A 17,513-nucleotide genomic window follows, 5' to 3' on the forward strand; every position below is an offset into this window, starting at 1 on the left:
ACAGAATGCTCGCAACGCACGCTGCTTCGATAGCTCTCGGTCGATGGCCAAGCGGCTAGCGGAGAGGTCTCGCGCGCGAGGGGGCGTGCTCCTAAACAACCGGAAGTGGACGATGTGACGTCGCACCGTGACGCTGAACCAGTGAAGGCGGAGCTTAGCGCGGCTCGTTCGGCGAGCGAGTTGAGGAGAAAAAGCATAGCTAAGGAGGAGGGTAACTTCTAATCGCTTGCAGCTCCATTAATACGTAACGCTTCACTTAAATTGTGGTGCGAATGTTCTACTTAAGCTGTACTCTACGCGCCTACAAAATTTGTCCGAACCGTTTCAGGGGCCCTTTAAAGGACACCTCCACCGCATTGCACAAGGGGGAAAGGGAGAGAAAGGTGGGGAGCCCCGCAAGGAATTAAAGCGGAGCGGCGGGCGAGAAGGACATCGAGGCACCCCATCAATAGGCCGCTTAAATCCGCGTTGATACGGCATTCGCTCGCGTTTTGACAATAGCGTTCAACAATGGAATGTCATGGGAGCAAACTGCCGGGGAGCAGTGCGCGCGCCTTTTCAGAGATGACGCGTGTGTCACGGCTCGTGACAAATTATTCCGTTACAAAAGAAAAAAAAAAGCAGCTCTTGTCATGACGTCGCTCGTAAGGCGCGCCGTCTCCGTCGCCGCTATAGCTCAGTGGCAGAGCGCTGGTCTTGTAAACCAGCGGTCGTGAGTTCGATCCTCACTGGCGGCTGCTTTTTTTTTTTCGTGCTATATCTTATTTTTTTCTTTTTTCGTGTGTGTGATGCGCTTGGCCCAATCGATCTGGTCCGGAAATATTTCGTTGTTTTAAAGATCGATGACCAAAGCTGCTTAATACAGCATGTTAAATAATAGGCTTACCGCACATGCGCAGTGGACGGTGGTAATGGTAACCCTATGCTAAAATGATCTATTAAGCGGCTTTCGTCCTACACATAAAAACAGTCTAATAATTGCTTGTTGTTGTTTAACATTGTTTTACATTATTACATACATTTTATATTTTTTACATAATTTCTTTACATTTATATTGTACCTCCCCCCCTCTGTAACGTCCTCTGTGTCTTGGGGGTATAAGAATAAATAAAAAATAAGTAAATGCTCTGGGCCTCGGACATCATTCGATATGCAGGTTTCTTCGTCGTACTAGGCCGTGAACCGCACAGCTCACAATAGAACCGGCACATGATTATTCCTTCGTTATACAGGTCATTTAGGTGTAAAGGCGTTCGTTATAGAGGAACTCGACTATAACAAGAAATAGCGTTTAGCGACCCGGAGCACGCGTAGAAACAAATCACTCTGTTGTTCTGGTTCTTTTACATAGCTGTGTGCTCCCTCTCTACTGGCGTTCGGAGATACGGGCAAAGTATGCGTTTTCTTTTTCTTTTCTTGTGAGCGCATGGTTTAATAATAAAACGTTAGTTAAATCGAGTGGATTAAGGTCATCTTTTGTGCCCTTTATTGCATTTGGTATTTTCGCTTTTTTTATGCGATATTATTCATTTGCATACCCCCTGGCCATTTAACGAATATGTCTGGCTTGTCTGACCGCGAAGCAGCTTACAGGAGACGCCGAGGAAGTGGAGGGGTCCTTCTTTGCGGAGGGCAATACCAGCCGTGAGATGGGGCCGCAATCGATGGGGGAAATAAATAGGAACGCACAGCGTCAACGCTGCCGCCAGTCACCGGGGCAATAAAGCCACCATGCTCGTTGCAGTTCACGTCTACAAGGTTGCTCCGTATTTTTTTTTTAAGTGCTTTTCAAGTTACTTGGGCGTCATCCCAGCTGCTGCACGTACCGCGGGTAAATTTGCTTAGAAACCATAAATAGAAGTTAAAATATATGAGAAACATGGGAAAATAAAAGCCGTTCGATATCATATGAGATGTAAAACCTGTGTAATTTAAAAGGACACTAAAGAGAAAAACGATTTCTTCTGCATCGGTAAATTATCTTTCTATGGCAACAAAAACACCAGTCTTACCACGATAAGACGCTTAGTAAACCAGAAAAAGGGCAAGAGCGAAAGACGGGTGGCGACGCATCCTTGAAGTTCTCGCACCTGGTTGCTGTGGCGTCATGTATTTTGATGCCATCTTCTACGGCCTGCTTAATTATATAGCGGTGCAGATTGACTACATTGTGTTCTAAAGGAACCAAATATTAAACATGGCAAGTTTCGGGAACCTTTACTCAGCCAAAGCGGCCCTAATGCGAAAACATACTTTGAAATTCCTGACGTCACACTGACGTACCGGCGTCGGGGTTTCGGCGCGAAATTCAAACGCTGATACTTCGACCTTAATTTACCCATGTAATAATCAAACTATTATTTTGAAATGACTGCCTGCAGGGTTCTCAAACAATGCTTTATTAGTCTCAACTGATTTATTGTTTTACTTTAGTGCCCCTTTAATACTCTACGCATGCAGGTCGAAAAATGGTTTTTGCAAACGACGAGCGTTTCCACAAGACGACTAAACGTATCAAACATCCATTCCTTGGCTGCGCTCGTCTTCTAGAAGGTGCTCACGCACGAGCCGGCAGCATGTATCACGCTCTTTTAAAAGTTATGTTAGGTGAGACTAAATCACTTTCAGTCGTATCGTTTGGGGCACAAACGATCAGAATAAAAAATTTATTCGCCGTCTCGGCCCTGCGAAAGCGGATGTCCAGCGAAGCTGTTGCAAAACCACCACAACTGCTGATGGCATTGATGGTTCCGATGCTTTCTCTGAGCTTGTTGTTTATTGAAACGTATGCTGTTATGTGTGTTGTATGGGTGATTTCAATGAATGTATACTCTGTTCGCTTTACATTGCTGAGCGCTCGTAGCATCAGCCTTACGGAGGTATGAGCCATTGCTTGCAGGGGTATGAACCATTGCATTTTTGCTTGCTTACGGGGGTATGAGCCATTGCCGATGATGATAGATGCCCGTTTTGAGCTTGTTCTTTATTGGAAAGTACGCTGTTCTGCACATTGTATGCATGATTTCAATGAATGTATGCACTGTTCGCTTCACTTTGCTGAGCGCTCGTAGCATCCGCCTTACGGAGGTATGAGCCATTGCCTACAGGTGTATGAGCCATTGCATTTTTGCTTGGTTACGTGGGTATGAGCAATTGCCGACGATGATAGATGCCTGTTTTGAGCTTATTCTTTATTGAAACGTACGCTGTTCTGCACATTGTATGCATGATTTCAATGAATGTATGCACTGTTCGCTTCACTTTGCTGAGCGCTCGTAGCATCCGCCTTACAGAGGTATGAGCCATTGCTTACAGGGATATGAGCCATTGCATTTTTGCTTGGTTACGTGGGTATGAGCAATTGCCGATGATGATAGATGCCTGTTTTGAGCTTGTTCTTTATTGAAACGTACGCTGTTCTGCACATTGCATGTATGATTCCAATGAACGTACGCACTGTTCGCTTCACTTTGCTGAGCGCTCGTAGCATCCGCCTTACGGAGGTATGAGCCATTGCCTACAGGTGTATGAACCATTGCATTTTTGCTTGCTCACGGGGGTATGAGCCATTGCCGATGATGATAGATGCCTGTTTTGAGCTTGTTCTTTATTGAAACGTACGCTGTTCTGCACATTGCATGTATGATTCCAATGAACGTACGCACTGTTCGCTTCACTTTGCTGAGCGCTCGTAGCGTCCGCATTATGGAGGTATGAGCCATTGCTTACAGGGGTATGAGCCATTGCATTTTTGCTTGCTTACGGGGGTATGAGCCATTGCTGATGATGAGAGATGCCTGTTTTGAGCTTGTCCTTTATTGAAACGTACACTGTTCTGCACATTGCATGCATGATTCCAATGAACGTATGCACTGTTTGCTTCGCTTTGCTTAGTGCTTGTAGCCTCTGCATTACGAGGGGGATAAACCTTTGCATATTTTGTTTGCTCAGGGGGGAGGGAGGAGTGTATGAGGCATTGCTGATGATGATAATTTTTTTCACGGACGGATATGAAAAATACCGACCACCTAGAGGTTAACAGCTTTGCTGTAATAAGGAGAACACGTAGCATTAGGGTGATAGTTCCAAAACCTCGAAAAAGAAATATCTGGAGTAACATTTTAGCGGGAACTGTAATTGATAACCTATTTCGAAGACCTAAAGGCCAATAGCGACGAAATTTCACTTTGGCTAAATTGTTTATAAGCGAGAAGCATATATCATTGACGCAATCTAGGCAAAGCCACAGGGCTGGTCATTGTGTAATTTTCTTATTAGCAGCCTCACCTCCAAACGGGACATCGCTCGCACCTGGTGGTTAGCGGTGATGACATGTGTCCCAGTACGTTGCCTCAAATTTTTTCAGAGCGCCGTGGCCAACCGCGGTCATCGCCTAATCCTGGAGGTCATGCTGGGGAGCCGCGCGTCATGCCTCACGCGACGGCGGCGCTTTACTTCCCTCAGGTTCCCTTTCCAAAACGGCTATTTTAGTGAGCTTCTCGTGACGCTTCGACTTGTATTTCAAAGGTGAAATATTTGCGTGGATCCTTTAAATGTACATTGTCTTAAACAATATTTCTTTAGTGGTCCAATATTTCGTTGCAGTTAGCCCTGGGTGGTGAGGGGATCGCGACGATGATGGGCACGCTGAGGGGATAGTAAGGCGAAAATGGCGGCGTACAATGTCAAACTTTGTCATTCCACGTGTCCGCTTATCCCTTGGAAAAGCTGATGGGAGGGAGAGGGGGCACTACCGTCCTGCCTCGCCGTGTGCTGAACGGACGGAGATTTTAACAGGTTTCGGTGGCGAAATCAGTCTACTTTCTGACCTCTGAATCCAAAGGCGCGCTGCACTTAAAACTTTTCGAATTGGTCACACCTAGGGGTAACGTAACTATATTGTTGTTCAGAGGAGGAGGAGGAAGTAAACTTTATTGCTCTAGAAAGAGTAAGTCAGCGGTCGGGCCGGATGTCTTCATCTTCTATTGGTTGATGACGATCTGCGGCCTGCATGGTTGGCGGCCCTATTCCAGGGCACCACTGAGCGTGACTCCTCGTCGGGCATGATCCAGCAGCCTCCGTTGGAGGCTAGGGTCGCCGCTGGAGAGCACGCTCTCCCACTGCTCCGCACTCGGATTTTCTATTTTGTGGAATGCCTTATTCGTATTGCACTCCCATGTGATGTGATAAAGTAGAAGACAAAAGTTTTCTGTCAGTACTCCTTTAACACGCAGTCCTATCGTATGCGCTTTTCTTCCATTTTTTTGCTATATAGTTGGGGTTGATGTCGAAATGCAACTTCCTACAAAACTAAAACAACAAAGGCAAGACAAAAAGCGCGACTTGTGCGCAATGCAGCGAACAATTCGGGCCCTACCAAAGAAATCAAAACAAGTGCCTCTGTGTAGCGGGTGCCGCTCAAGCTCAGTGGTAGAGCGCTGGTCTCGTAAACCAGCGGTCGTGAGTTCAATCCTCACTGGCGGCAATGTTCTTTTCTAATTTTCAAACAACCATTTTTTTTATTTTCAGCTATTTCACTACAAAAACATTTCTCAAGACCTAGTGCCGATGTTGAATTTGAACGCGCCTTCCATAGGTAGCTTGCCCGTGACGTCACGAACACGTCCTCTCACCTGCTCTCACCGTTCTGGTCCTCCAAGATTGTGGCTAGGATGACGTCAGTGTATCGTGGTTGCTTCGTAGTGACGCGTTCAGAACGACTTTGGTGCCTGTGACAGAATCACGGTGCAGTGTCAAATAATTTACACCCTTAAAATGAACAAGGGTGTCAATATGTATAACTCACACCCTTATACCCAAAAAGATTGTAAGAGTGTCAATTATAGATTGATTCATACCCCTATTCCCTATTCATTTTTAGGCTGTAAATTACCTTACAATGTAGAACCACCACACGAGACATCACAGAAGCAGCTTATCATCGAGGTGGTCCCTTCATGATGGCGGCTAAGTTGAAGTCAGTGCAAGTCGTACATCTATTAATTGGAATGCAATCATGGATTGGAGATAGCCCTGGTGTCACACAGGCACTTTCGATCGCCATCGGGTCCAATCGGGATGGAATTTCTCGATCGCGATTGGCTCTTTTGCTCGATTCTGAGCGACGCAGCCAGTAGCGATCGAGAAATTCGACCCAAATCGAGCTCGATCACGATCGAAGGTGCTCCGTTTGACTGTGTGCATACGAGTGCTAAAAACCGGCAGTGCTTTGTAATTTTATTAACACATTTCTATTTCACATGTACTCCCTATTTCTAAAGTCAGGACGCAGCGGTAACACATATACGTTTGGTGTCAGGCATGACGTCACGGTGCAGGTGCTGGCGCTCTGCGTCGGATGACTCTAGCACCTGCGTTGTGACCTGCCGATAACGCCAATTGCAGCTGTGTTGCAGCTGTGCCGAAACCTTCAGAAACCGAAAGGCCAATGCAAAAAAGAAATCTGGATTGGTAACTTGGCGAGAAGGTCACTAAATATAGCGAGTTTCTAGTGATCTTAACGAATACTTTGCCTTTCCGGAGTCTTAGTGAATGTATATTTAGTGAGTTCTTTTTATTAGCGTAAGTAGCCACTAGGTTTTCCTCATTTAGTTTTGATTCGTAATTCACTGATGCACCATGTCCTGGTGAAATTCATCCTGTGGCTTGGCTAAGTTCCATGCGACGACCCCATTTTATCTCAGCAGATATATGTGCACACTTATTTCTCGCTGCTTCCAATGGCCTACTGAATTGGTTATCAGTGAGACATATGGGTGCATCAAAGCTCCTTTTTTAGCAAAGCACAATCTCGAGGTCTGATACGATTTTTCTTTAAACATAAAATCTGGGCTTGTCTTCCTTTTTCCCCATCCCACGGCTGAGTTGGCACCGCATGAGGTAAATTAAAGTTATGGCTGAAAAAAAAATAAGAAGGAAGATGTATAGAAACTTATAAAATATAAACAGGACTCAATTTCGAGCAACTCACCATCATCATCACTTAGCAAATTTCTGCTAAAAGTGCTTTAGGAAGCGAAATTTCGTCAACAGAAGAAAAAAAATGCAGCCAATGCTTGCATTCTCCGATCTTCTGCGCTGCTAGTGTTAAAATAAAAAGGCTGTGAGCAATCTTTATTAAAGGGATGCTGAGCACGGGTGCTGTGCACTAAGGCAAAGTTCGGCACCTGGCGACGCCCTCGGATCAACGAGCTAAAGGTATCAAGGCATAGAATTCAACCCTCGGCATGCCTGCAGTCGCATTGGCTTATCTGGATTCAATCTTGGGTTACCATCTTGTGGACGTTAGCCCATGGACGGCCGAAAAAAGTAGGAGTCGCGTGGTTAAACAGTCTGTGCTTTCTTTTATTTGTTTATTCGTCCAGCCAGTGCGTTACCTGTGCAAGTAAGTTGTGAATTTTCTTTTTCTTTTCTTCTTCTTTTGCCTGTTTAACATATTCGAAAGAACAGAAAGGGTTGGCGTGAGAATGGGCCACGTAGTACGTCTGCACTGTTCACATTCGGCGGGTGGATAGACAGATGATGTCGCAAAGAGGAGGCACGACCGCGACGCGCCCCCCGATAGGCGCGGCTTGCAAGCGGCTTGCGCTGAGAGGGTAGATACATAGCGGGGCAATCACGGTACTGCGATATTGCGCGGTTATTGCGCTGATAACAAGGGGCGCTTGCGCGTAACACATTGCCCGGATTTGTGTGTTTGAAACGAGGAAGCAGTGCGCACTGTGTGCGGAGCTCCTCGTGTTGACATATCTGTCGCGACATGTCCTTGTTTGCTTCTTTGGCACGTCCCGTGCTATCTTTGTTGACTGAGCCGTCGAGCAAACTAAGGCGAGCTAGAAACTCGGGCCATCCTGCATAGCACCCGAGGTTTTGGAATCGGGAACACCTACGGTGGTGTACAAAGCTGCCACAGAAGAATTCAGCTGCTGAAGTTATTCTCTCGATTATCAGCGCCGCAATCGCCGTTTAAATTTTTGCCGAAGCTCCACCGCCCTAGCGCGCAGGGCGTAGCATCGAAAAACCGGACGCGGAGAAATGGTGTCCACGTGGGGGTCACGTGAACGCTATATTTGAAGTGGATTCGAAGAGGTCACGATCGTTTTTGCCATCAGATTCGTGGAGGAAGCGAAAAAAAAAAAAAACTAGGAGGGAGCGTCACGTGATTTTGCAGGCAAGCCAACCTCCTCTGAAGCCGCTCCTTCCTCTCTCCGGTGGCTTGTGCGCGGTACCTTTTGGGTGGGGATCGGGCCCACATTGTTGCCGCACCATTCGTGATTGTTTAGCACATGGAGGAGATATAATGCTTGGGAAGCTGGCGGCTCTTTATATGAAATGTCTATCGACTGCAAGTGTCCCAGAAAACTGGAAGAATGCAAACATTATACTAATTCACAAAAAAGCAGACGTTAAAGAATTGAAAAATTATAGGCCCACTAGCTTACTCCAAGTATTATATAAAATATTCAGCAAGCTAATCTCCAATAGAACAAGGGCAAGACTGGACTTTAGTGAACCAAGGGAACAGGCAGGTTTCGAGAAGGGATACTCTAAAATGGGGGTCGCATCCATGTCGTCAAACAGGTAATCGAGAAATCCGCAGAGTAAGACCAGCCTCTCTACATGGCTTTCATAGATTACGAAAATGCATTTGATTCAGTAGAGATACCAGCAGTCATAGAGGCATTACGTAATCGAGGAGTACAGGACGCTTACGTAAATTCCACAGCTATATACCTTAATTTCCACAGCGAGATTCCACAGCTACCTTAATTATCCACCAGAAAAGTAGGAAGATACCTATACAGAGAAGGTTGACACAAGGAGACCCAGCCTCTCCAATGCTATTCGCTGCGTGCTTGGAAGCATTCAAGCTATTTAACTGAGAAGACTTAGGAGTAAGGATCGACGGCGAATATCTCAGCAACCTTCTATTTGTAGAAGACATTGTCCTGTTCAGGGAAAACACGGGGCGGTAGATGGAAATTCAAGACGCTGAGCAAAACGAGAACAAGGTGAAAGCAGGAGCCAACGTTTCGACAAGTGGACTTAGCTTCTTCAAGGCGACATATGCTTTCCTCGCCACAGTATAGACCGTTTCATCGAGCGAGGAGGATTGGGCGCGCGGAGAGCCTTTCCTCCTCTCTGGCTTGGGCGATCCGGCGCGGCGCTGCTTGAAAGTATTGCTGTCGCGTGCTGCGGAACGATTTCTTGATGTTTTAGATCGTACTCTGTGAAATTTACGCCGTGTCCGTTCATATAAGGTCGTCAGGGAAGCCTTTCGGTGCATCGGTAGCTACTGTAGGCAGAAATATCTCTTGGGGGCGCAAAAATGTGGCGCATTTTATCAGCCGCGGTGTACGCACATCATCAGTCGCGGTGTGTGCATGTGTTGTGAATTATTTTGCTTATATCGGTTTTAATTCAACAAAGGAAAGCGGTGTCTCTGTATTAGCCGCACGAAAAGGTAAATCTGCTCACTATCTGATCGCTTGGCGTAGGGAGTAAAACATAAAGCATAAGAGCGCATGCTCGTGTACGGCCAACCTAAAGCAACCACGAAACATCTAAGCGGCAGGTGCTATCAAATACTTGTGATGCGCCGGCACCGTTCTCGCGCATTTCAAGTCTAGTAGGCTTCAAATTACCATATGTCTACGCTAGCCTTCCTGCATGAGGCCGATGGCGCTGCTCAACACAGCGATCAATGCGATTGGTGAACCAGCACGATACATATGTAAGCTGTGCGCTCCGGCATTGCCTTCTTGGCCTGTATACCGCCATAATATATGAGAGGGATCGCATAAAAAGAATGCGATGCCTATTTTTGAGGACAAAATTTTCGTAATACGTGTGAGTGCGTCGTATACAGAACGGAACGAACACAACCGAAAAAAAATTTCGGGTATCATAATCTTTCAAGAGCAAGAGTAAACGGGCTAACGCCGCAATAGGACCTCGCATAGTCACGCCGCACAACGTTTATAAATATATAACCGTTGATGCCGTATGCTTGGACCATGCGGTATATAGAACAAAGATATATGTAATCCAGCACCTACCACTGCTTAGGATGCTCGCGCAGTTCGTAAACAGTCCCTTTGCTGGACAAGCCTAATTCAGACTGTAAGGTATGCTGCTATTACTTGCCAAAACTATTTTATTCAGGGGCAAAAACCTCATCCATCGAACCAAGTAGTCACGCAATGTAACCTGCAGCGAACAGTTTGAACGGTTGTCAAAGTTTAACATCACAGCTCCTATCGTAGCAGAACGGTACCCACGCTGTTACGATCATCGCGTATGTTTCATGGCTCGTAAACCGCAGCTTAGAATTAGAGGATAATACTGCAATAAGGTCACATTAATGACTAGAACATTCAGAAATACACAATTGATCGCCGAGGCTGATTGCAGGCTCAAATATGCGCGCACACATCGCGCTGCGTGTTCCGTCCACCTCAACGCCAGCAGAAATTCCGGCCATAACGCCTTAAACCACTTCAGCACGTCTCACAGAACCGTTCACCACGTAGGATACACACGTCATACTAAACAGAGCGCACGACCGCGAAAACAAACACCAGAACCGACCGCCGTGCGTATACCTGCCATGCTATACCGCTTTCACCCAAGCCAGTATGGCGCTGCTCATAGGCGGCGCCACTGAGCTCACAATATGGCGGCGCCTACGAAAAAACGGTCTATATATAGGTGGGGTTCTTCTAAAGGGGAGAGGGTGTAAGGCGGGGGGGTGCGGCAACGAGCGAAGGTGTGTTAGCATGTCGAATTCAGAATAAAGGAGGGCTGTGCACAAGGCCAGGGACCCGGCTGTCTGTCAATCACGTGTCAACACCCGCGTGTCAGCCTGTGTGTCAACGGCGTTCACAGCAGCCCTCTATTACCTGTTTCGGTGGTGGTCGTAGGCTATCGTGTCTCTGAAAGAGATAATAGAAGGAGCGGCAGAAACCGATGCTCGTAAAAAAAAAGAAAAATACGGATATTGTATAAATGAATAAACAAAGGGGGAAAACGGAAAGAGGAAGAAGCAAAAAAAAAAAACGCTGAGAAACCAAACTAAGTGCTGTCGCCTATAGCTTGAAATTTAGCATAGCGAATAGATTCTAAAGTTCCCTTTGAAACTTTTATGCCTATTGGTTGCAGTGTCTTGAACTTATGGATAAGGTATGATTCTCTGTATTTTCTTTCTCGTTCAGAACGGTAATTTTACGGTAAGATTCAGAGTTTAAGTTCATTAAAGTTATGACCTGGTTGGTCGAAATGCTCGGCGACGGCTTCGGGAAGCTTATTAGCTGTGTCCGCGCGATGTCCGTTTAATCATAACTTTACGAAAGCTATGAATTCGTATATCGCATTAGCCCGCCGGGTGTGTGTGTGTGTGTGTGTGTGTGTGTGTGTGTGTGCGTGTGTGCGTGTGTGCGTGTGTGCGTGTGTGCGTGTGTGCGTGTGTGCGTGTGTGTGTGTGCGTGTGTGTGTGCGTGTGTGTGTGTGTGTGTGTGTGTGTGTGCGTGTGTGCGTGTGTGCGTGTGTGCGTGTGTGCGTGCGTGTGTGTGTGTGTGTGTGTGTGTGTGTGTGTGTGTGTGTGTGTGTGTGTGTGTGTGTGTGTGTGTGTGTGTTTGATTGCGCACGCAATATTTACAAACTTCGTCTAAACAACTTTTGTTTTAGCTTGGCAATTTTCGGCAATTTCTGTCAAAGATTTTTAGGTGATAAATCAAAGCTCTGCTGCCTAGAGTTGCTACAGTTTAACCTTCTCTCTCAAACAGAACAAATTTAATTAAAATCGGTCGGACGGTTTCATTATAAAACCACCTCTGCGTTTTCACATGTATTTGAACAGGCGGAATCGGCGTTGGTACAGAACCAACGCTTCCTCTCGAGTGCACATAAAAGAAACCGAGATCGTCAAAATTAATGCGGAACTACCCGCTGTGGCGTGCCCCCGTGTAGGTCACGTAGATATTGCAGCTTAGGGGCTAAACCCCACAATGAAAATGTCTAAAGCTGGACCTTCGTTTGTTGGGTTTTCCGAAGTCGCCAAACGAGTGCAGACGGAATGGCAGCGCGAGGAATGAGGTGGGGGATAATTTCTTTGGAATTCGCAAGATGAAAGGATGCGAACCGCTTGCTGCGCTTCTGAGCGGCTGCTGCTGAGCACGACGTCGTGGGTTCGATCGCCTGGCTTCGGCGTCCGCGTTCAGGTGGTGGCGAAATGCAAAACCACTGGTGCATATACATCTTCGTGAGCGTGAAATAACGCGTATAGGTGCTCAAAACTATTCCGGAGCCCTCCATTACACCAGCCACCCTTAACGTGGGTGTTGATTTGGAACGAAAGAGAGACACAAGCTTTAATGATATGCTGCACACGTTAGCCTGGCTGTTCGCCTGACATGCTACTCCACGTTCTGGGTGATTATTATTTGTACTGCAACAAACGTTTAACAGCGCATACAATCATACGCACATAGGTGCGTATGATTGCGCACGTAGTGCGTATGTATGTGCACGTAGGCGCGTATGAGGTGTGAAGAACGCCAGCAGTGCTGGCGTTCTTCCAAGCTCACTTGCAAGCTCGAGTCCCGTTGGCGGTGCACTGCCGCCTTCAAACACATACACACTCTCTCTCTCTCTCTCTCTCTCTCTCTCTCTCTCTCTCTCTCTCTCTCTCCCTCTCTTACGCGTAGGGGCAGCAGTCGCACATAACATGTTGCGGGTCTAAAGAAGGCGTTGTATTCAAAGCGTACTGGCGAGTCCGTCAGTTGAATCTCCCACTTGAAGTAGTTCGTGTGGGCCACGTTCAGTCCGATGCAGTGAATGCATGTTTGGTCTTGTTTATTGAGGCCTCGCGGTATGTAGAAATCACAAAACTAGTCCCTAGAACTATCAGATAGAAATTTCGTGGTATACGTTTTATGCTTAGCGAGGACACTGTACCTGTAAAGTGTGTAAATTTTTCCCACGCTGTAAAGTGTGGGAAAAATTACGTGGGGCAAAGCAGGAGGTGCCTCAACGAGCGTTTAAAGGAACACCAGTATAATGCAGCAGAAAAGCGGGGTCGGTTCCTTGACGCCCACTGCAGGCATTGCAGCTACATTGGCGCCGGGTGGATGCTGGTGACCACTCGACGTGTGTTCCAGCATACAGAGACTGCTCCATCGTGGGAAGAGCCCGAGGAAGATTAACTCGCGAAATTATCGAAGCAGAAATGATTGATACGCTTGGGGATAGTGTTTCAAAACCTTCAATTGCACTTTCCCGCAAAGAGTTAGCTTACTACGTAATGGTGTGGAAGATGTTTTTTTGCAAACAGCGCATGTATGATGATGTATGCGATAAAGTCGTATATATATATATGTGTGGTTCCGTTGCTCGAAATAAAGATCGTTGAAAGTTAGCGCCTGTTTGTGTCACGTCTTCCTTTCGTCCTTGTCTTTTCACGCGCTATAAGCCTCACGGTGTAGCTCCGAATCGCCTGCCTGCAGATTAAAAAAAAAGGCAAAATCTTTCTTCACCGCAAACTTTGTCTTTCGATCGTCAGCTGTCGTTTCCTGCAGTGACGTATACTGTAGTCACGGGTTGTTTTCGCTCAGTCGGGATTGCATTCCGCGACGCACATTGTCATGTCGACACGCATACCACACGCCACGACACTTGCAGGACCGGTGTATTTGCGTATTGCATGCGTGGATACACGATGTATGGTGCCCGCTCCGAAAAGAAAAAGCGACATTCCAACCAGTATTTTCTTCAGTCCTATACGCACAGGTGTGGCGAAAGCTGTAGTCGTCGGCTGTTAAGGAAGTGCTATGCGAACCGATTGAAATGCGAGCAGCGAAGCACGTACGATGCGTGGAATTTGGTGCATATTGTATACATGCCGTGAAGATTCCTCACCAACCTGACTAAGTAATTAACGTCTCGAAGCAACGTACCGGCTATGAGGGTATGAGAGACGTTCAGGTGGAGTGCTGTGGTTATATATATATATATATATATATATATATATATATATATATATATATATATATATATATATATATATATATATATATATATATATATATATATATATATATATATATATATATATATATATATATATATATATATATATATATATATATATATATATATATATATATATATATATATATATAACCACATAACCATATATATATAATTTGTGCTTGCTGTTATATGCGACGGTTGTGGAATCGTTTGGAATCGTTACCCACCTGCGGCAAGTTGTTTTTTCATCCGTTTTCATTTCCATTAATTTATCGTTTCGCGTTTTTATTTATTAAGCACAAGTAATTTCCCATATGTTGTCCTTGGTGTCAGTGTTTGTTGGCTTCTTATAATATGACTATCTCATATATATATAATCCATATAAGCTGTCCATAATGGAATATTCTTCGAATATTCGATTATGGCACAGCTATATGGTGGTTGTTGGGGACTGACTGTCATGTAAAAGGGCATATATATATATATATATATATATATATATATATATATATATATATATATATATATATATATATATATATATATATATATATATATATATATATATATATATATATATATATATATATATATATATATATATATTTGTGTGTGTGTGTATACGGCCACCGCGGCAGGGGATCGAACCAAACGACCATGTGCTGAGAAGCTGAAGCGAACAAATATGTGGAAAGCAATACAACTTGAATCTAAACGGCTAACAAATTTGTGCTTGCTGTTATAAGTTGTTGTTTTTTTTCTTTTGCAAAATATTGATGCCACTGACGTTAATTCAACGTCTGCCACAATTTCTCCTTCGCTTCAACTATCATTTAATTGCCTTTTGATATTCTTAACATAGTTTTGGCAAGCATTTCATATTTGCTTATTCAAAAGGTTCTTTTTTTCAGATTTTCTAGTTTGGCTGTAGTTTTCAACGCGTCTTATTTTATTGTTCGCTTTAGTATGTTTTAATTATTTTAGTGAAGAACTTGAACGTGTTACATAGTTGCCGTAGTTTCAGCGCGATATATTTATCTATATGCGATGCGTTGCCTCTTGTTTCATGGGCCTTCACTACCTTCGGCTATTGACCGAACAGTTTTGGCGAACAGTCTTTTCATCATAATAAAAATAAAAATAAATTAATCAAAGTATCCGCTGGTGCTACTAAGGCGGGCATGACCGACTCTAAAGTGTCACAACAAACGTTGCTGAGATATGCCAATTTCTCATGGACGCTAGCGTTTATCAACTGTTTTTTTACTATGCAGCGCTGTATTTGCCAAAAAGCGAGCCGTGCTGTTTGCACACTTCAGGTGTTCCTGACAGTACTGCTGCCCTTAGGAGAATAATGCATAGCTACTGCTATGATCGATTCACTCTTTTCATTCCTTAAAAATTTAAGCGATGTGGAGATGCGGAGGACCTCTTGTCGATAATACTTTTTTTTTTTCTGTCTCACAATCGATCATTCAATAACACTCGCTCACTGGCTCATTCACTGGCTAACCTACTCACTCCCTCCCTCAGCCACCTACTCACTAACGTACTCACTCACTGACCTACTTCCTCATTCACTAACCTATTTACTCACTCTCTCATTCACTCAGTCGCCTGCTAGCTCACTCCCTCACTCACTCGGCAGCTCATCATTGAATGATACTCACTCACTCACTCACTCACTCACTCACTCACTCACTCACTCACTCACTCACTCACTCACTCACTCACTCACTCACTCACTCACTCACTCACTCACTCACTCACTCACTCACTCACTCACTCACTCACTCGGTCGTTCGGTCGGTCGAGCGGTTGTTCAATTGCAAATGAAAAATCAATAAACCATCAAAATCATCCTTTGGCGTCAGCAACAGGACGAGAGACTAGACAGAGAAAACGACAAGAAATAACATTCATCCTTTGTCGGCATTAAGACAGCATGAGTATAGTATGACTTAAAATCACATATCTTCTGCACATAATCGTCAGAAAATATCGACGCGAGAACGAAATAACCACACATAGCATCCCGGAGTTACGCGAAGCTTGGCCTCGTCATTGCGCCTAATGGTTTCAGCATCCATGCAGCTCTGCACAGTGCACGCAACTAGCGAGCGCGGAACGTTATACGCATCAAGCAGGAATGCCGACACCGCAGGGAGTGAGTTATTCCTGTACCTGCACGCATGAATGCGCCTTTCGACCGCCTGGTAATAAATTTAGTGCGACGAGGATGGATTCGGGCCCAAAATGTGCGCTGCCGAACACACTGGTATTCCGGCTATTTACTATAGTGTTCCTCAGTGCGTGAATGACGCTTTCGGGAAAATAGCAATTCACTGGAAGGCCGATGTATCTGACGGCCCATTTTCTTTGAAAGGGTATAGTTAAAAACAGGCGTTTGTCGTGGGCTCCGGAAGTTTATTTTTAGTGTGGGCAGGAGCCGGGGAGTCATTTCGCCTACACACACTTTAGTGGAGGGAGAGAGGGGGCTCGACTTCCCTTCCCCTCCTCCTCCACGTTTCGGAGCCGCGCTGCCGTTTGACCCAGGATTTTTCATAACAATTATGTTATTGAACATTGAGATTTGCAGTGGAAGTAACGGTCGCCCATTCATGTAATCGCTCTGAAGCGATATCTGCCAGGCGAGCTTTTTGAAAAACTCTTGGGTATAAAAAATAAACACAAAGAAGTGCTACAGACCCCTCGGATTAGCCCACATTTCTGCGAGCGTTTTTCTTTCTTTCTTTCTTGTATTGTGATTCACAGTTATATATATATTTTTTAATGCAACTAGTCAGCTTTGAAAGGTTCGAGCCTTTATGAATAAATAAGGCAAGATGAATTCGGCGAGCACGAGCGTAATCCAATACGAGCAGGTGCCATTAAAGGTCAGCCAAATAAACGTAACACGCTCGGACTCACTCACAAAATTTCTACTTAGCTGGGCTCAGAATCCCCCTCCGCCGAGCTACTCACTAAAGTTGTACTCAGCCTGACTGACTCGGACTCAGACTCACGAAAACCGAAATTCCACTCAGCCGGTCTCACTCGGACTCACGCAATTCCCACTCAGCCGGGTCACTCAAACTCAAACTCGATAAAATTCTACTCGGGAGGGCGCGTAGGCAAACTTATACTAGTAAAGTATTTCAGTGCACGCCTGACGAGGACGCGATGGGAGACGCAGTACGCCATGTTGTACTAACTTCAGCAACTCATTAGCAGGAAATTTAGATGCAGTTATATGCCACGTGTTCATTCGCAGCACTCCTACTTTAAAAAAAGAATCAATATTTAATACTTCGCACCGCGGTGTCCACATCTCTAACGTGTCCTTCGCCTGCTTTCCGAGGTTATAACGAAAGAACAATAGCATTAGAATGAAATGAAGGTCGCGAAAGAAGAATAAACTTTTCACTTTTCTTCTGCGCATAGCACGCGCAAGTGGGAAAA

The 17,513-nt window shown here is 45.2% G+C and overlaps 2 non-coding genes across 2 annotated transcripts; both read left to right on the forward strand.

The window, feature by feature from the left end:
• The first annotated feature begins 665 nt into the window (after positions 1 to 665).
• TRNAT-UGU (transfer RNA threonine (anticodon UGU)) lies at positions 666 to 737 on the forward strand. The gene has a single exon. It is a non-coding gene; the product is annotated as a tRNA-Thr (tRNA).
• A 4,677-nt stretch (positions 738 to 5,414) lies between these two features.
• Positions 5,415 to 5,486, forward strand: TRNAT-CGU (transfer RNA threonine (anticodon CGU)). The gene has a single exon. It is a non-coding gene; the product is annotated as a tRNA-Thr (tRNA).
• Positions 5,487 to 17,513: the final 12,027 nt, after the last annotated feature.

The sequence above is a fragment of the Dermacentor albipictus genome, chromosome 4 (genome assembly GCF_038994185.2).
Source record: "Dermacentor albipictus isolate Rhodes 1998 colony chromosome 4, USDA_Dalb.pri_finalv2, whole genome shotgun sequence".
Taxonomy (NCBI): Eukaryota; Metazoa; Arthropoda; class Arachnida; order Ixodida; family Ixodidae; genus Dermacentor; species Dermacentor albipictus.